Here is a 20,955-nt window from a genome sequence, read left to right on the forward strand (position 1 = left end):
GTTGCAGATTTTGGATTTCTTCCACTTGTTTAGAATTTCTTCCACTTAGATTTTGGGTTGCAGATTTTGGATTTCTTTGGGTTTCTTCCACTTGTTAAGAGGATTTTTTTTTCAGTTTTCCTTCACTTTGTTAAACGTTTTAGGAAATATTATGGTTTGATTTTTGAATTTTTCTAGTGCCAGTTCTTGACCGCACTTGTAATTATATGTTCACTTGCACTTATTGCACTGGATCGCGTGAGTCGTTGATTTTAATTTTACTTTTAACTTTCATTTGCAATTTATTGCCTTTTTGGTTTTTGATCAACTTTTCAATTATCCCCTTGCGTTTCTCTCCTGGATCTTCTTGGCGGAATAACATAGCAAGCTTACGAACTGTTTTTTAAATATTCCTGTTGCAGTTCTTGACCTAGATAGATCTTTATTATCCGTCCAATAGGCCATAGTAAAGGCACTTTTCTTTTTTGACAATAATACATGCATTTTATTAAATTTGGGACTGTTCAGAGTTGAGCACTGTCTCGACTTTGGTGATTCAGGAATTTAACGAGGTTTCCGTTCGGTCAACAGCTATTATTTGAATTTAAGCTATCATAAACATGTTATTCCAAAATGTAATTACTTCCTTGCTCTGTTAATATCATTGCTCTTTTGATGTTTCTATCAAAAATAAACAGTGGAATTTAGCATACCAGTCGTTTCGCCCATTTTTCGGCGCTAGCTTTCGCATGTTTCAAGAATCGACATACGCCCACCCGAGTCTAGAGAATCTTAAATGAAGGAAAGGCCTTTGATCTAAAATTTTGGCACCCAATGAATTGAGCTTGCATGCGAGGCAGTGAAAAACACGCAATTTGATGTTTCGTGCAAATTGCTTGTTACAGCAAACAAACGGAGGCGTGATAATATAAAATATGCATTTGCACGTATCGAGTAGATTATTTCGGTACACCTGGATACCGATGGGAAACGCCGAACTGATCGTGCTATTGGAGATGTTAGAAAGTTTTTACAAGGAAGTTTTGAGTGCGCAGACAGAAGACGAAGCCGAAGATACTCAGGATTGTGAGAGGGCCGGATTCGAGGATACGTTTGTGAATATTAAACTAAACATTCAATCTCAAATCGGTGATATGTTAAACAGTACTCTCATATCGCCAGCTCTACAATTTCGCATACCGTCTTCGAGTTTACCATGGTTGGTCTTGCCAGTGAGTGATGGAAAAAGTTCAGTTTTTAAGAACTTCATATCGTCATTCAATCAAAACGTTGGTCGTGAGTAAGCGTTGTCGAACATTGAAAAGTTCAACCATCTTTGGAATTGTCTAAAGGGGGCTGCTCTGGATGCCGTACGAGCTCGACTAAGTGAACGCTAAAACAACCTGACTCTCACGTTTCTAGATGCCATCAAGTCGTTGTTTAATTTGAGCCCAATTGAAAAACCAGACGGAAACCAACTTCGCCGTTTGCTGGCCCAGACCAGCTTTATATGCATCGTTTTTGTTTATAGGCTCAAGCAATGCTGATATACATTGTCATCGGAAAATGTAACCATCAATCGCGAACCAAGTAGAACGAGGCTCTGGATTTGAAAACCTTACCAAGTTGGAATAAGTGTTGGAGGGTTTTTGAGCACCTGCTGAGGTGAGGGTTGCTTCTTTAGACTGGATCAGTAGGATCAAGCAGATTCAAACGTAGGAGAGGAGAGTTGGAGCGAAAGAGCGTAGGGGCAGCGGATGAAGACTAGTCGCTCTACACTGTCAGAATATACAAACGCCTACTTGACGTGAACCCCAGTACTTAACTTAACCAGCGCTCTCCAGAGCGGAGCGGAGACTTGGGTAGAGAGTTGGAGCGGTCGCTCTACACTAGTAGAAAATACAAACGCGTACTTGGTGTGAACATTCTTGTTTTCGAAATACTCAGTTAGGTTATCACAAGTTGAACGGATCCGTCGTTCGTAAGTGGTGAATTTAAATGTATGGCCTGAACTTCGCCTCTAGTTTTGGCATTTAAGTGAAACAGATTTCAAGAGGGGGACTTTGTCTAGGTATATCGCCGTGAAAAGGTCTCGGAAAGTCGACCAGCGAAGAAAATCGCCTGTGAAACCTCCGTATCGATAGAAGGGAGCCAACAGCCAGACGAAATGATTGGGAGGAGCCTTGTCCGATTTCTTCACTGAGCTGAGCGGCAAACTTTTCGTACACAGACTATGTTTGATCATACTTCGAATTGAGGATGGATAAGTTGTCTAGAAAAATTTCTCATAATAATACGGACAAAAATAATTAATTAATAAATTAATGGGGAACTAAACAGTATATATGGTCACACTGATGCAATGATCGAATTTTTGACCTCTATCTTACTTGACTAGATAGTTGGAATTTTTCAGAATAAATAAACGAATGTATTTCATATATTGAAAATCACGATTTATCATGAGCCCTTGAAAAACTGTGCGGAGAATTTGAAAGCGGACGTATGTAAAAGGGATCGTTTTTACCATCATTACCAGCATCAAAATTTGCTGCAACTAATTCGCATGTTAAAAGTTCGCATGAAGAACAAATCATTCTTGCCACAGTAAGAGTTTTAGTTCGAGAAGCCTCAGGGACCTATTTCCCGGGCAGAGCACTTCTCGATTCGTCGAAACAAGCATCACATTAAAGTATTTATTGGACATTATTGGGCAATCAACTACAAATATCACAGCATGTGCAACTACTCTAATTAAGTCTCTATTGTCTTCATTATAACTTGCTCTACAATTTTGCATTTTATCACATATAGTCAGCCGGAAATTGACACATATTTTTAAGAAGTGGGCAAACGATTTTTTTATTTAAACAATTCCCCTGTGAATTAAAAAAAAAAATTAAAAAAGTCCACTTTTAGGTTTTCGAAAAATTTCTAATTGGTAGGCAAAAGCGGGCAAAAAATGGGCAAACGATTCCGGTTATCAAATTTCAAGAATTCGATTTTAGTCGACCTAACTTCTTTAAGCTCTCACCTCGTGCCTTCTTCATCGCAAAACTCGCTAAATGATTGACTGCTTGTGGGACTTACGGTGCAAGAGGATCTGTACACACAGCGAAGAGTTGCAGACTTACGAATTAAACACCGTGACATACCGAACAGCTTCGTCGCCATTCTTGGCAATTCATTGCTTGCAACATTGGCAGACTAATATTCTAAGGAGATTCCTGTGCCTCAACAATCAAGTCTTCATTTTATGTGGATGATTTTCTTTGCGAAGCAAACAATTTGACAGATCTGTGAAGCATATAGCAAGAATTTCCCGCGATACTCTGCCTTGGACATTATCCCTTGGTTAAACGGCATTCCAAGCAACACGACGCAAAGGATGACGAGTCGGTCAATAACTTGAAGCTCAAAGAAGACGCCATTACAAGCGCCTCAACAAACGGTTACTGTTTACAATAACTAAAACGACCATATTTTCGACCGCGTTATCCTTGTTGGATTCCTTAGGATTGTTGTCCCCTCTCATCATTGTTTCGAAAATCATCATGCAAGAGCTTTAACTGCTAAAATTAGCCTGGGATTAATCGGTACCCCAGTCTCTTCAATAAGCATGGATTAAGTGCTTAGAATCGCTCAAATCATTGTCAACAATGTCATTACCTTGACTTTGCCTACAACCTAATTTGTAAACCATGGAGCTGCACACATTTTGCGATGCCTCAATTCACGGATGTGGCGACTGCATTTATGTGCAATCCATCGACTTGTCTGAAAATCGCAATGTCCAGCTTCTCACTGCCAAATCGTGAGTGGCACCAGTTAAATAGCAATCGCTACATATAAAGCAGGTTGTTTAGCACTGCTAAAATCGTACAAGGAATTCTTCTGCTCTGATTCGCAGAATGTTCTACATTTGTCGCAAACAGAGTCGCCTTCATGTTTGACCCAAGCACTCAAGATGCCATTCAAACATATTGTTCCACCGAAGAAATAACGTTTCATTTTACCTAGGTGCACACTTCGCCAGTCTCTGGGTGGCCGCAGACAAAAGGGGCAAAGGGCCTGCTAGTGCGAAGTCTTCTCAACACTCGTGAATTATAATTTCAAAGAATTAGTAATATTCCTTGGAGCTGTCCATTGCTCCTCAAATTAATGAACAAACAGTGGTCCGTATAAGGATAGGTATAGTTCTAGAGAGTATATCTGCGACGTTCAGACTTGGCGTGTGCCAACATGTTATATCTTTTTTTTAGAAATTCGATGCTTTTTTACCTTTTCAGCAAGCTCTGCACCTAGCACAGCCTTACATAACTCTAGTCGTGGAAGGGCTTATTTGTTCTAATGAAGCTATTTTCGATAGGCTTACCGTCGTTTGTCTGTTTTTATACCCTTGCAGAGGGTATTATAATTTCAGTCAGAAGTTTGCAACGCAGTGAAGGAGACGTTTCCGACCCTATAAAGTATATATATTCTTGATCAGCATCACTAGTAGAGTCGATCTAGCCATGTCCGTCTGTCCGTAGTTCTGCCGTCTGTCCGTCTGTCCGTCCGTTTATATGCAAACTAGTCTCTCAGTTTTTAAGCTATCTGCATGAAATTTTCCCAAAAGTTGTCTTTCTATTGCAGGTAGTATATAAGTCGGAGCGAGCCGGATCGGACGACTATAGCATATAGCTCCCATAGGAACAATCGGAAAAATAAATGAAAAAAAATTATAAATTTGCTGTTTTTTAATTTTTTTTTTAGTTCTTCGACATTTAGTTATGGTTTAATATTTCAGAATTATGATTTAAATTTTATCAAAATCGGACGACTATAGCATGTAGCTCCCATAGGAACAATCGGATAAAATAAATGAAAAAAAATTATAACTTTTCTGTTTTTTATTTTTTTTTTTTAGTTCTTCGAGATATAGTAATGGTTAAATATTTCAGAATTACGGTTTAAATTTCATCAAAATCGGACGACTATAGCATATAGCTCCCATAGGAACAATCATAAAAATAAATGAAAAAAAATTATAGCTTTTCTGTTTATTAATTTTTTTTTAGTTCTTCGAGATATAGTAATGGATAAATATTTCAGAATTACGGTTTAAATTTCATCAAAATCGGACGACTATAGCATATAGCTCCCATAGGAACAATCATAAAAGTAAATAAAAAAAAATTATAACTTTGGTGTTTTTAAATTTTTCTATAAGTTCTTCGACATATAGTAATGGATAAATATTTCAGAAGTACGGTTAAAATTTCATCAAAATAGGACGACTATATCATATAGCTCCAATAGAAATAATAAAATTATATAAAATAACTACCTAATAATGAGCTGCAAATCATCATTGCTTCAATGTTTTTAGACATCATGCAAGAGCTTTAACTGCTAAAATTAGCCTGGGATTAATCGGTACCCCAGTCTCTTCAATAAGCATGGATTAAGTGCTTAGAATCGCTCAAATCATTGTCAACAATGTCATTACCCTGACTTTGCCTACAACCTAATTTGTAAACCATGGAGCTGCACACATTTTGCGATGCCTCAATTCACGGATGTGGCGACTGCATTTATGTGCAATCCATCGACTTGTCTGAAAATCGCAATGTCCAGCTTCTCACTGCCAAATCGTGAGTGGCACCAGTTAAATAGCAATCGCTACATATAAAGCAGGTTGTTTAGCACTGCTAAAATCGTACAAGGTATTCTTCTGCTCTGATTCGCAGAATGTTCTACATTTGTCGCAAACAGAGTCGCCTTCATGTTTGACCCAAGCACTCAAGATGCCATTCAAACATATTGTTCCACCGAAGAAATAACGTTTCATTTTACCTAGGTGCACACTTCGCCAGTCTCTGGGTGGCCGCAGACAAAAGGGGCAAAGGGCCTGCTAGTGCGAAGTCTTCTCAACACTCGTGAATTATAATTTCAAAGAATTAGTAATATTCCTTGGAGCTGTCCATTGCTCCTCAAATTAATGAACAAACAGTGGTCCGTATAAGGATAGGTATAGTTCTAGAGAGTATATCTGCGACGTTCAGACTTGGCGTGTGCCAACATGTTATATCTTTTTTTTAGAAATTCGATGCTTTTTTACCTTTTCAGCAAGCTCTGCACCTAGCACAGCCTTACATAACTCTAGTCGTGGAAGGGCTTATTTGTTCTAATGAAGCTATTTTCGATAGGCTTACCGTCGTTTGTCTGTTTTTATACCCTTGCAGAGGGTATTTATAATTTCAGTCAGAAGTTTGCAACGCAGTGAAGGAGACGTTTCCGACCCTATAAAGTATATATATTCTTGATCAGCATCACTAGTAGAGTCGATCTAGCCATGTCCGTCTGTCCGTCCGTCTGCCGTCTGTCCGTCTGTCCGTCCGTTTATATGCAAACTAGTCTCTCAGTTTTTAAGCTATCTGCATGAAATTTTCCCAAAAGTTGTCTTTCTATTGCAGGTAGTATATAAGTCGGAGCGAGCCGGATCGGACGACTATAGCATATAGCTCCCATAGGAACAATCGGAAAAATAAATGAAAAAAAATTATAAATTTGCTGTTTTTTAATTTTTTTTTTAGTTCTTCGACATTTAGTTATGGTTTAATATTTCAGAATTATGATTTAAATTTTATCAAAATCGGACGACTATAGCATATAGCTCCCATAGGAACAATCGGATAAAATAAATGAAAAAAAATTATAACTTTTCTGTTTTTTATTTTTTTTTTTAGTTCTTCGAGATATAGTAATGGTTAAATATTTCAGAATTACGGTTTAAATTTCATCAAAATCGGACGACTATAGCATATAGCTCCCATAGGAACAATCATAAAAATAAATGAAAAAAAATTATAGCTTTTCTGTTTATTAATTTTTTTTTTAGTTCTTCGAGATATAGTAATGGATAAATATTTCAGAATTACGGTTTAAATTTCATCAAAATCGGACGACTATAGCATATAGCTCCCATAGGAACAATCATAAAAGTAAATAAAAAAAAATTATAACTTTGGTGTTTTTAAATTTTTCTATAAGTTCTTCGACATATAGTAATGGATAAATATTTCAGAAGTACGGTTAAAATTTCATCAAAATAGGACGACTATATCATATAGCTCCAATAGAAATAATAAAATTATATAAAATAACTACCTAATAATGAGCTGCAAATCATCATTGCTTCAATGTTTTTAGACATCATGCAAGAGCTTTAACTGCTAAAATTAGCCTGGGATTAATCGGTACCCCAGTCTCTTCAATAAGCATGGATTAAGTGCTTAGAATCGCTCAAATCATTGTCAACAATGTCATTACCTTGACTTTGCCTACAACCTAATTTGTAAACCATGGAGCTGCACACATTTTGCGATGCCTCAATTCACGGATGTGGCGACTGCATTTATGTGCAATCCATCGACTTGTCTGAAAATCGCAATGTCCAGCTTCTCACTGCCAAATCGTGAGTGGCACCAGTTAAATAGCAATCGCTACATATAAAGCAGGTTGTTTAGCACTGCTAAAATCGTACAAGGTATTCTTCTGCTCTGATTCGCAGAATGTTCTACATTTGTCGCAAACAGAGTCGCCTTCATGTTTGACCCAAGCACTCAAGATGCCATTCAAACATATTGTTCCACCGAAGAAATAACGTTTCATTTTACCTAGGTGCACACTTCGCCAGTCTCTGGGTGGCCGCAGACAAAAGGGGCAAAGGGCCTGCTAGTGCGAAGTCTTCTCAACACTCGTGAATTATAATTTCAAAGAATTAGTAATATTCCTTGGAGCTGTCCATTGCTCCTCAAATTAATGAACAAACAGTGGTCCGTATAAGGATAGGTATAGTTCTAGAGAGTATATCTGCGACGTTCAGACTTGGCGTGTGCCAACATGTTATATCTTTTTTTTAGAAATTCGATGCTTTTTTACCTTTTCAGCAAGCTCTGCACCTAGCACAGCCTTACATAACTCTAGTCGTGGAAGGGCTTATTTGTTCTAATGAAGCTATTTTCGATAGGCTTACCGTCGTTTGTCTGTTTTTATACCCTTGCAGAGGGTATTATAATTTCAGTCAGAAGTTTGCAACGCAGTGAAGGAGACGTTTCCGACCCTATAAAGTATATATATTCTTGATCAGCATCACTAGTAGAGTCGATCTAGCCATGTCCGTCTGTCCGTCCGTCTGCCGTCTGTCCGTCTGTCCGTCCGTTTATATGCAAACTAGTCTCTCAGTTTTTAAGCTATCTGCATGAAATTTTCCCAAAAGTTGTCTTTCTATTGCAGGTAGTATATAAGTCGGAGCGAGCCGGATCGGACGACTATAGCATATAGCTCCCATAGGAACAATCGGAAAAATAAATGAAAAAAAATTATAAATTTGCTGTTTTTTAATTTTTTTTTTAGTTCTTCGACATTTAGTTATGGTTTAATATTTCAGAATTATGATTTAAATTTTATCAAAATCGGACGACTATAGCATATAGCTCCCATAGGAACAATCGGATAAAATAAATGAAAAAAAATTATAACTTTTCTGTTTTTTATTTTTTTTTTTTAGTTCTTCGAGATATAGTAATGGTTAAATATTTCAGAATTACGGTTTAAATTTCATCAAAATCGGACGACTATAGCATATAGCTCCCATAGGAACAATCATAAAAATAAATGAAAAAAAATTATAGCTTTTCTGTTTATTAATTTTTTTTTAGTTCTTCGAGATATAGTAATGGATAAATATTTCAGAATTACGGTTTAAATTTCATCAAAATCGGACGACTATAGCATATAGCTCCCATAGGAACAATCATAAAAGTAAATAAAAAAAAATTATAACTTTGGTGTTTTTAAATTTTTCTATAAGTTCTTCGACATATAGTAATGGATAAATATTTCAGAAGTACGGTTAAAATTTCATCAAAATAGGACGACTATATCATATAGCTCCAATAGAAATAATAAAATTATATAAAATAACTACCTAATAATGAGCTGCAAATCATCATTGCTTCAATGTTTTTAGACATCATGCAAGAGCTTTAACTGCTAAAATTAGCCTGGGATTAATCGGTACCCCAGTCTCTTCAATAAGCATGGATTAAGTGCTTAGAATCGCTCAAATCATTGTCAACAATGTCATTACCTTGACTTTGCCTACAACCTAATTTGTAAACCATGGAGCTGCACACATTTTGCGATGCCTCAATTCACGGATGTGGCGACTGCATTTATGTGCAATCCATCGACTTGTCTGAAAATCGCAATGTCCAGCTTCTCACTGCCAAATCGTGAGTGGCACCAGTTAAATAGCAATCGCTACATATAAAGCAGGTTGTTTAGCACTGCTAAAATCGTACAAGGTATTCTTCTGCTCTGATTCGCAGAATGTTCTACATTTGTCGCAAACAGAGTCGCCTTCATGTTTGACCCAAGCACTCAAGATGCCATTCAAACATATTGTTCCACCGAAGAAATAACGTTTCATTTTACCTAGGTGCACACTTCGCCAGTCTCTGGGTGGCCGCAGACAAAAGGGGCAAAGGGCCTGCTAGTGCGAAGTCTTCTCAACACTCGTGAATTATAATTTCAAAGAATTAGTAATATTCCTTGGAGCTGTCCATTGCTCCTCAAATTAATGAACAAACAGTGGTCCGTATAAGGATAGGTATAGTTCTAGAGAGTATATCTGCGCCGTTCAGACTTGGCGTGTGCCAACATGTTATATCTTTTTTTTAGAAATTCGATGCTTTTTTACCTTTTCAGCAAGCTCTGCACCTAGCACAGCCTTACATAACTCTAGTCGTGGAAGGGCTTATTTGTTCTAATGAAGCTATTTTCGATAGGCTTACCGTCGTTTGTCTGTTTTTATACCCTTGCAGAGGGTATTATAATTTCAGTCAGAAGTTTGCAACGCAGTGAAGGAGACGTTTCCGACCCTATAAAGTATATATATTCTTGATCAGCATCACTAGTAGAGTCGATCTAGCCATGTCCGTCTGTCCGTCCGTCTACCGTCTGTCCGTCTGTCCGTCCGTTTATATGCAAACTAGTCTCTCAGTTTTTAAGCTATCTGCATGAAATTTTCCCAAAAGTTGTCTTTCTATTGCAGGTAGTATATAAGTCGGAGCGAGCCGGATCGGACGACTATAGCATATAGCTCCCATAGGAACAATCGGAAAAATAAATGAAAAAAATTATAAATTTGCTGTTTTTTAATTTTTTTTTTAGTTCTTCGACATTTAGTTATGGTTTAATATTTCAGAATTATGATTTAAATTTTATCAAAATCGGACGACTATAGCATATAGCTCCCATAGGAACAATCGGATAAAATAAATGAAAAAAAATTATAACTTTTCTGTTTTTTATTTTTTTTTTTTAGTTCTTCGAGATATAGTAATGGTTAAATATTTCAGAATTACGGTTTAAATTTCATCAAAATCGGACGACTATAGCATATAGCTCCCATAGGAACAATCATAAAAATAAATGAAAAAAAATTATAGCTTTTCTGTTTATTAATTTTTTTTTAGTTCTTCGAGATATAGTAATGGATAAATATTTCAGAATTACGGTTTAAATTTCATCAAAATCGGACGACTATAGCATATAGCTCCCATAGGAACAATCATAAAAGTAAATAAAAAAAAATTATAACTTTGGTGTTTTTAAATTTTTCTATAAGTTCTTCGACATATAGTAATGGATAAATATTTCAGAAGTACGGTTAAAATTTCATCAAAATAGGACGACTATATCATATAGCTCCAATAGAAATAATAAAATTATATAAAATAACTACCTAATAATGAGCTGCAAATCATCATTGCTTCAATGTTTTTAGACATATACGCAAGTAAATCATAATTTTAATGTTTTCAAAAATATTTAATTCTTGCAATAGTTGCAAGGGTATATAAACTTCGGCTTGCCGAAGTTTGCTTCCTTTCTTGTTATATATATGTTATATAAGCAACAGCCTCAAATGACTTTTCAGAAGCATCCAAAAGTATGTGTTGCTCCTGTTTTTGAGATATTTTTTATAATCATAAACGTGTCGCGGAATTGTGATTTTGTTTAAACATTGCAAGTCATGTCTGAGGGCCTCCCAAATTTGAAATCTCTGTATCCCAATCAAGATTTACGGTAAAAAGATCTTTGCTCTGATCATGACTTTTTTTTTGTTATTGTTTGAGTGCTATGCTTGTGAGCTCTGCAAACAAATTGTCATCCTCCAAATAGTTCTCAAGGTTTTTAAATTATCATGCTCAAATTTTTATTGACCAAGTGTTCTAAGCATTTTAAGGCAATAAATGGGGCTGACGTTGTGGAAGTCACAGTTTTCGGACGGTAACATTTTATTTCTTCAGTTGTAACTTAATCATTTGATTGAATTGGTCCTTTGGATTTTTACCTACTTGCCATACTAAAGGATTTCTCAAAAGGTTAATCTGACTATTAACCTTCCATCTTGTGCATGCTGAAGATTTTCCCAAAATGTTTCTCACAATGTCTTTCCTCTGGCTTACTCTATTTCCTTGTTGGTTCCAAGTTGTCCAGTTTCTTGAATTTTTCCAGCGACGTTTGGCTTTTTCGGCAGAGGAAACTATCGGGCAATTTTGTGGAATTTTTGAGCAATGATAATTCGGTGTTCTGGAAAGTCGGTAGGTCTTGATACTATTTTCCTTGCTCTGGTCTTATGATGATGAAATTGTGTTCTGTTTGGTACTAATTGCAACGATAACCGCTGAACGAGTCTTTCGGATATTAAATTGATTTGAAATACGGAATAACGAAGTGCGCGAAAATCGCATTCTTTATTATTCAGTCCGCTGCTAACAGTGTACATTTGTTTTCGCAACTGCTTTTTTTACCAGCAGAAGCTGAAGACAATCGCTGTATACTATCGCATTTGTATATGTTATGTTATGTTATGTTATGCATTGAACTGTCCATTTTAAGGGCGTATTCAAACTGTCATATGGCAACATACCGTTTTTCAATATATTTATGTATATATTTTAAAGCCACTTTTTAACAGTCTTGACCGTATGATAGCACACAGAGCCTGGTGGCCGGCGGAAATACGTTTTGAACCTGTTTTATCAAACAGGAACATTTTGGACTGGTCTGATTCAAAGGACATAACGCCATTTTGATATTGACCAGTTTAAATAAATTTTGGCAAGCTCCAACCGTGCTATTACATCGCGAAAGGAGACAAAAAGGACTACACACAAAAAACTATTCGTGAAGTTAAGTTCGATAACGACTGGTCCATTTGATATTTACAAAAGATTTTAATTTTTACCATTCAGCTGAGTTCTCTCTCTCTTTGAATGTTCTCTCAAGTCGGAGAAGAGAGAATCAAGCAAGATGGCGACAAAAATTCAATAAGAGGGTGAAGGACAGTTACGAAATTCAAACTCCCGAATACATGGCTTTCGCATTGCTTGTTTTTTGTGGAGTGCAAGAAAAGGTGAATAGTGTTTTTTAAACTTTATAAATAAGTAAAATGTTAGTGGATGATATGTTATGATTGTAAGTAGCAAGTTAAACAAGTTAATGTTTTAGTATTTTAAATTTCAAATTTCTTTTTGTTGTGTGTGTGAGTGTCTATGCTGGCCGGCAAAAATTTCACCGTATGTGTGTTTGAATAACCAGTCGGAAATGGACACATTCTAGAATGAGTTCGCTTACGCTTTTTTTGCATATAAAAAATGCTTCTATTTCAGTGAAAGTTTGCTTTCCGTTTTACACTGGACGGGACACAAAAGCAAGCATTCTTTCTCAAGTCATCTTTTGTTCTTTTGTGTTTCCAAAACATGGCTTCTAATAACCTTACCCAAGATTGTAAAAAGAATGTTTCCAAAGAAAAGAATCGGGAACCGTTACAAAATTTTGTATTCATTTTAATTAACAAATTTATTTTATGATATATATTTTAATATTCCGGGCCTTCTTCGTTTACATCCTTGCCATAAATTTTGCCTTGTACTTCTTGTTCTTCTCCCTTGTAAATGCCAGCCTAAGCTCCCTTATATTGTCGGTAAAACGACAGCCGTACCATCTTTGTGACTCTGAAAATATAAGAATTAGAAACTTGTTAAAAAATTTTTGCTTAAAAAAAAATTAAAAAATCGGAAAAGTGATCACCTCCTTGAGCGAAGATTAAAAAAACATCCCAAAGGAGGAATTATGTAGTTTTAATAAAATATAATTGTAAGTTTGCTAAACACTTACCGAATCATTTAGGTGTTAGTACGAGGCAAAACCTTCTCGGTCTCTAGAACCGCCAAAGTACAGCTCCATTATAAAGATGGGACATTGCACCCTGAAAATATTTTTCCGCATATTGTCACCCAGGTGAGTTTTGAATAACGACAGTGCGACAAAAAATTAGTATTTTTGTTTTAATAAACATTTATTTTATTTTTAAAATCGATTAATTTATTTTGATTTCTTTTCTGTTTTAATTGTTTTTGTATACCCTTGCAGAGGGTATTATAATTTTATTCAGAATTTTGCAACGCAGTGAAGGAGACGTATCCGACCCTATAAAGTATATATTCTTAATCATCACAAGGATCGATCCGTCAGTTTATACGCAAACCAGTCCCTCAGTTCTAAAGCTATCTGCATGAATCTGTCTTTCTATTGCAGGTAGTATATAAGTCGGAACGAGCCGGATCAGACGACTATAGAATATAGCTCCCATAAGAACAATCGGAAATATAAATGAAAAAAATTATAACTTTGCTGTTTCTTAATTTTTTTTATTAGTTCTTCGACATATAGTAATGGCTAAATATTTCAGAATTATGGTTTAAATTTCATCAAAATCGGAAGACTATAGCCTATAGGTCCCATGGGATCAATAAAAATATTTAAAAACAAAATTAATAAAAATTTAACATTTTTAATTTGTAATTTTTTTAGAAATTCTTTTTGATTAAGGGTATATGAACTTTAATATAAAGTCTAATAATTAAACTTAATTTTTTCAGTTTAGGTCAACCCTCATAACAACACTATACTTACTTGAATATTTCAACGGCAGCGATTATTACTAAATGTATAACACACAGCACACAAGATTGTCTCCTAGAAAATCAAAACGCAAGTGGAGAGAAATGCCAAGGAAACGAAAATGATCGCGCGCTTCTTTTCAGTTTCGCTTTTGTTCTTGTCATTTGTTTTTTAAGAGTACAGTTCTTTCGGTTACTGCTTGTGATAACAGAAGCCGTGCAAAGTAAAGTACAGCGAAATGAGAAATAAGTCAAAACAAAATCACGCTTCGTGTATATGTATATATTTATTTATCGTAAAAGAAACGGACGTTCGGCAATGTTCAGGTTTCAGTTATTTTTTGCTACATTGCCAAAAGAATACTTATTTAAGCCTTATAATAAAAGGACCATTTCACCAAACATTTTTAAAATACATCAACAAAGCTACTTTATAGCTTCTTACATTCATTTTTGCTAGCAAAACAAGTAATTTATGGAACGCACTGGTTCTTTTGGCATAGACACACTCACATATACGGTCACTAATGCATTATTTATGCCGGCCGGAATTTTCACTTACACACTATAAAAGTTGAAGGTTTCAAGTTTAAAATCGACTTTTAGTTAATAATCAAGATGAGAAAACAGGCCCTAATACCATTTTACTTTATGTTTACTTTGCAGAAGTTTAAGTATGAGCATATATGTAATGCAACAACAAAACAACATTTTGGAAAAATGTATTTTTATAAAAAAAAATTTGTATTTATAAATAAATGATTATTTTCAACATTACCATTTTGGCGGAACATTTTTAAGGATTTTGTGCACAGAAAAAAACTATGTAAAACCAACAATTTAATTGTTAAGACCAGGGTTTCCAACCGGTATAACCGCATTAAAACTTTAACCAAAACCGAAACCCGAACCGAAATAATTTGTTTTTGCCTAACCGAAACAATAACCGAAAGAAATAGCAACCCAAATACCCGTTACCAAAGCCCAAACATTTTTACCGGTTATACAAAATGTTGTTTTTTTAATATAAGTCGTAAGACTTATCAGAATTTTAGTATACCACGCGAGGAAAATAAACATACATATGTACAAAAATCCGTTTATTATGCATGTGTCCCAGTGGGAAAAAACACGCTTCCAGGATGTGTTTTTTTCGCTTCCTTGCATGCGAAAAACGCATTCCAGATCCCTGAAAGCTCCCTTTCCTTTTTGTTCGAGACGGGACAAGAAGCAAGCCTTCTTTTAGAACCGATCTAAGAACGAATCTTAATGCGTTCCATCGGAAGGTAGTTTCAACTTCGGAAACGCTCGGCTTTCCCTTCCATTTGTGCTTTACGAAGGAAGCATTCTACAGCGCACTGTTAGAATGAACTTAGAAACGTTCCTCAAAAACCTTCCTGTATAGCTTCCAAAGCAAGCATTGCGTAACACATCTAAAGAATAAATATTGATCCCTCCCACAAGAACACATTTAGTATGATTCCAAAACATGCCTTTTAATAGTCTTACCCAAGAATGCAAATATTATCGTTCCCAAAAATGCTATTGGGAACCGTTTCTTTTTTCAATTCCAATTTTTATTTATTTAATTTTTTTTTATAAACGTTTAATTTATAATTTATTGTAATTAATTATAATTACTATAATTACTCCGAGTCGTTTTTTTCCTCTCTCATCCTTTCTGCTATACTTTTAGCCTTGTAAGTTTTGTTCTTAGCCCTAGTGAAGGCCAGTCAAAGGTCTTTTATGTGGTCGGTGAAGCGGTAGCAGTCCCTCCTTTGTGACTCTAAAAATATAATAATGAGAAAATATAATATAAAATATAATAATGAGATGGAAATATGTAATTTTTTAAAAATATGATTGTAAGTTTGTAAAACACTTACCGAATAATGTTTCATTTAAATGAATGTAGGACGCAAAACCTTCCCTGTCCCTAGTACCGTCATTATTAAGCTCCATTATCAAACTTGGACTTAATATCCTACTGAAGATCTAGATTTTCCGAATTCAAAAATATTTAAAAGTGCATCAAGTTGATCTCTAGTAACATTATTATTATGGTACCATTCTAATCATTTTTCACGGAGATTCATAGGTATCATATTCAAAAGAATAGTTTGATGCACTTTTATCCGATTCGGGTTCACATAAATTTGGGCATTCATTTCCAGAATTATTTTCTGTATCAAAAGTAGAGCAGCCGATTGATGAAGCTCTTCCTTTTGTTTTTTCGTTAAACGGTGAATATTCGACCGCGACATTCCCCTTATTTTAAATTATATTAGTTTTGTTTATTTTGAAAAATATCTTTTTTCATTTAAATTATTAAAGTTTTTAAATAAGTAATGTCTAATTGTTTAAAATTATGTTTATTTTTCTTACATTTTTGTTCACTTAATTTGTGTTCTTAGGTCCACCCTAAAAACACAACTTGTATGTAGATGTAAGTCCACCCTAGGTAGAAGTAAAAGAAAGAGAGAAAAAAGAAAAAAATAATTATTTTATTTGTTTGATTAACAGCCACACACAGTTTTAGGAAAAATTTATTTACATTTGTTTTGACCGTACACTGTTTTTAAGACTGTTAATAAGTGTATATAAATTTGATATTTTTTTGGCACAGGTACATACTTATTGTTTTAACTAATCCATTGTTTGGTTCATGTTATTTTATTAACAGTATTGGAACTCCTATTTAGTTTGTTTATATCAACACTATACTTACTTAAAAATTAAACCGCAAAGAATATATTAATTTCACAAATCACAGAGGCACCAGATATTTCAATTGAAAATCAAAATGCAAGTGGCGAGAAAACGAAAAAGACCTCGCGCATTCTTGCATTTTCCCTTTTTTTCTTGTCGTTTGATTTTTAGAGTACCGTTTTGTTCGGTTACTCCTTGTGAATACAGTGGCGGAGGAAACTATAGCGCCGGCAATGTAAAATAATAATTCAAAACAAAATCACGCTTTGAAAAGAAATCATGTAATCGTGTATATATTATTACCTAAAATTAAAATATATAAAAAACTGATTCAAATTAATAATTTTCTAATACAATATAAAATATATTAAATATTATTGTTAATAATATTAATTCCGAAACAAGACTTTTTTTTGCGTTCTTTCGTAAGCGAGGTTTTCGGTGGAAAACACGATTTCAAAAATATCGGACGATCGGCAGCGTTCGGGTTTCAGCTTTTTGTTTACAAAGCAAAAGAAGGCTTTTTTAATGCCTTATAGTAGAAGGGACGATTTCACAAAAACTCTTTAGAATGCATAAACAATGCTTATTTATAGCTTCTTACATTATTTTTATTGAAATGCGTTCTCTAACTTCCGACTGGGGTGTTCATCTGTATGTATGTATGAGTTAAAAGATTGATTATGATTTTGATATAAAAATAAATCAAACTTCTCTTTATTGAGTTGGATTAAGAACTAATTTACTTAGGTTACACAATTGTTTTTTATAGCTATGCGTCGCTCCAACGCTGCCTCCGTGTCTGCCGCTGATGATGTTTCTGCTGACGTTCTTTCATATAATTTGTTGCTACTGTTGGTCGCCGTCGCCGTTGGCCATACTTAATTTTTATTGTATGCATTAGTTGAGTTCGATCAACTTGGAAATTTGGCTGTTCTGGATTCCCACGATCGCTGACCAAAAGGTGCAAGCTCAGCGTACGTTGCTAAGTTCGTTTGAACTTTATTGAGGGCATTGCTTTGCTGTTTGTTGTGCAATCTTTTCTTCTGTCTGGGAAATTGTATTATTTTGCGTGTTAACTCTTCCTTCCTAAAACGCAACTGTCCTCGGTCGCAACATAGTAGAGTACAGGTCGGGAATGCGTGGGCTTTTCTTGCGTTTCTGGCACGGAAGCTGGTGTACTTTCCGTTGACCTACGTCTTCGTAGGAGTTCCGTGATTGATCCTATTATAATTAGTAGACATTCCCCTTATTTTAAATTATATTAGTTTTGTTTATTTTGAAAAATATCTTTTTTCATTTAAATTATTAAAGTTTTTAAATATGTAATGTCTAATTGTTTAAAATTATGTTTATTTTTCTTACATTTTTGTTCACTTAATTTGTGTTCTTAGGTCCACCCTAAAAACACAACTTGTATGTAGATGTAAGTCCACCCTAGGTAGAAGTAAAAGAAAGAGAGAAAAAAGAAAAATAAAAAAATAATTATTTTTATTTGTTTGATTAACAGCCACACACAGTTTTAGGAAAAATTTATTTACATTTGTTTTGACCGTACACTGTTTTTAAGAGTGTTAATAAGTGTTTATAAATTTGATATTTTTTTGGCACAGGTACATACTTATTGTTTTAACTAATCCATTGTTTGGTTCATGTTATTTTATTAACAGTATTGGAACTCCTATTTAGTTTGCTTATATCAACACTATACTTACTTAAAAATTAAAACCGCAAAGAATATATTAATTTCACAAATCACAGAGGCACCAGATATTTCAATTGAAAATCAAAATGCAAGTGGCGAGAAAACGAAAAAGACCTCGCGCATTCTTGCATTTTCCCTTTTTTTCTTGTCGTTTGATTTTTAGAGTACCGTTTTGTTCGGTTACTCCTTGTGAATACAGTGGCGGAGGAAACTATAGCGCCGGCAATGTAAAATAACAATTCAAAACAAAATCACGCTTTGAAAAGAAATCATGTAATCGTGTATATATTATTACCTAAAATTAAAATATATAAAAAACTGATTCAAATTAATAATTTTCTAATACAATATAAAATATATTAAATATTATTATTAATAATATTAATTCCGAAACAAGACTTTTTTTTGCGTTCTTTCGTAAGCGAGGTTTTCGGTGGAAAACACGATTTCAAAAATATCGGACGATCGGCAGCGTTCGGGTTTCAGCTTTTTGTTTACAAAGCAAAAGAAGGCTTTTTTTATGCCTTATAGTAGAAGGGACGATTTCACAAAAACTCTTTAGAATGCATAAACAATGCTTATTTATAGCTTCTTACATTATTTTTATTGGAATGCGTTCTCTAACTTCCGACTGGGGTGTTCATCTGTATGTATGTATGTATGAGTTAAAAGATTGATTATGATTTTGATATAAAATAAAACAAACTTCTCTTTATTGAGTTGGATTAAGAACTAATTTACTTAGGTTACACAATTGTTTTTATAGCTATGCGTCGCTCCAACGCTGCCTCCGTGTCTGCCGCTGATGATGTTTCTGCTGACGTTCTTTCATATAATTTGTTGCTACTGTTGGTCGCCGTCGCCGTTGGCCATACTTAATTTTTATTGTATGCATTAGTTGAGTTCGATCAACTTGGAAATTGGCTGTTCTGGATTCCCACGATCGCTGACCAAAAGGTGCAAGCTCAGCGTACGTTGCTAAGTTCGTTTGAACTTTATTGAGGGCATTGCTTTGCTGTTTGTTGTGCAATCTTTTCTTCTGTCTGGGAAATTGTATTATTTTGCGTGTTAACTCTTTCCTCCTAAAACGCAACTGTCCTCGGTCGCAACATAGTAGAGTACAGGTCGGGAATGCGTGGGCTTTTCTTGCGTTTCTGGCACGGAAGCTGGTGTACTTTCCGTTGACCTACGTCTTCGTAGGAGTTCCGTGATTGATCCTATTATAATTAGTAGACATTCCCCTTATTTTAAATTATATTAGTTTCGTTTATTTTGAAAAATATCTTTTTTCATTTAAATTATTAAAGTTTTTAAATATGTAATGTCTAATTGTTTAAAATTATGTTTATTTTTCTTACATTTTTGTTCACTTAATTTGTGTTCTTAGGTCCACCCTAAAAACACAACTTGTATGTAGATGTAAGTCCACCCTAGGTAGAAGTAAAAGAAAGAAAGAAAAAAGAAAAAGAAAAAAATAATTATTTTTATTTGTTTGATTAACAGCCACACACAGTTTAAGGAAAAATTTATTTACATTTGTTTTGACCGTACACTGTTTTTAAGACTGTTAATAAGTGTTTATAAATTTGATATTTTTTTGGCACAGGTACATACTTATTGTTTTAACTAATCCATTGTTTGGTTCATGTTATTTTATTAACAGTATTGGAACTCCTATTTAGTTTGTTTATATCAACACTATACTTACTTAAAAATTAAAACCGCAAAGAATATATTAATTTCACAAATCACAGAGGCACCAGATATTTCAATTGAAAATCAAAATGAAAGTGGCGAGAAAACGAAAAAGACCTCGCGCATTCTTGCATTTTCCCTTTTTTTCTTGTCGTTTGATTTTTAGAGTACCGTTTTGTTCGGTTACTCCTTGTGAATACAGTGGCGGAGGAAACTATAGCGCCGGCAATGTAAAATAATAATTCAAAACAAAATCACGCTTTGAAAAGAAATCATGTAATCGTGTATATATTATTACCTAAAATTAAAATATATAAAAAACTGATTCAAATTAATAATTTTCTAATACAATATAAAAAAAATTAAATATTATTATTAATAAAATTAAATATTAATATTTTTTACAGAATTAATTTTAGGAAAAGTTTAACAAGTCATATACCACCAACATAACAAAGCGTTTAGATATTGTTTTTAAAGATAAAAAGTGAATTTACTTACGCCGCTGCTGTTCATTAAGAAAAATAGATTAAATTGGTTTCCCTATTTTTTTTGTCCATTCCGAACAAGACTTTTTTTTGCGTTCTTTCGTAAGCGAGGTTTTCGGTGGAAAACACGATTTCAAAAATATCGGACGATCGGCAGAGTTCGGGTTTCAGCTTTTTGTTTACAAAGCAAAAGAAGGCTTTTTTTATGCCTTATAGTAGAAGGGACGATTTCACAAAAACTCTTTAGAATGCATAAACAATGCTTATTTATAGCTTCTTACATTCTTTTTATTGGAATGCGTTCTCTAACTTCCGACTGGGGTGTTCATCTGTATGTATGTATGTATGAGTTAAAAGA

General features: G+C 34.4%; 1 protein-coding gene and 2 long non-coding RNA genes across 4 annotated transcripts in view; 1 reads left to right on the top strand and 2 right to left on the bottom strand.

Moving 5' to 3' along the window:
• Positions 1-20,955, top strand: part of LOC128264029 (synaptosomal-associated protein 25) — a 475,697-nt gene that overhangs the window by 423,640 nt on the left and 31,102 nt on the right. The window lies entirely within an intron of this gene.
• LOC128264031 (uncharacterized) lies at positions 17,228-18,696 on the bottom strand. The gene is made up of 3 exons (XR_008268639.1): positions 18,425-18,696; positions 18,075-18,146; positions 17,228-17,933 (listed from the first exon to the last, which is right to left on the bottom strand). It is a non-coding gene; the product is annotated as an uncharacterized LOC128264031 (long non-coding RNA).
• LOC128264032 (uncharacterized) lies at positions 19,192-20,424 on the bottom strand. Its single transcript, XR_008268640.1, has 3 exons — positions 20,123-20,424; positions 19,773-19,844; positions 19,192-19,631 (listed from the first exon to the last, which is right to left on the bottom strand). It is a non-coding gene; the product is annotated as an uncharacterized LOC128264032 (long non-coding RNA).

This window comes from Drosophila gunungcola, unplaced genomic scaffold (assembly GCF_025200985.1).
Source record: "Drosophila gunungcola strain Sukarami unplaced genomic scaffold, Dgunungcola_SK_2 000051F, whole genome shotgun sequence".
Taxonomy (NCBI): Eukaryota; Metazoa; Arthropoda; class Insecta; order Diptera; family Drosophilidae; genus Drosophila; species Drosophila gunungcola.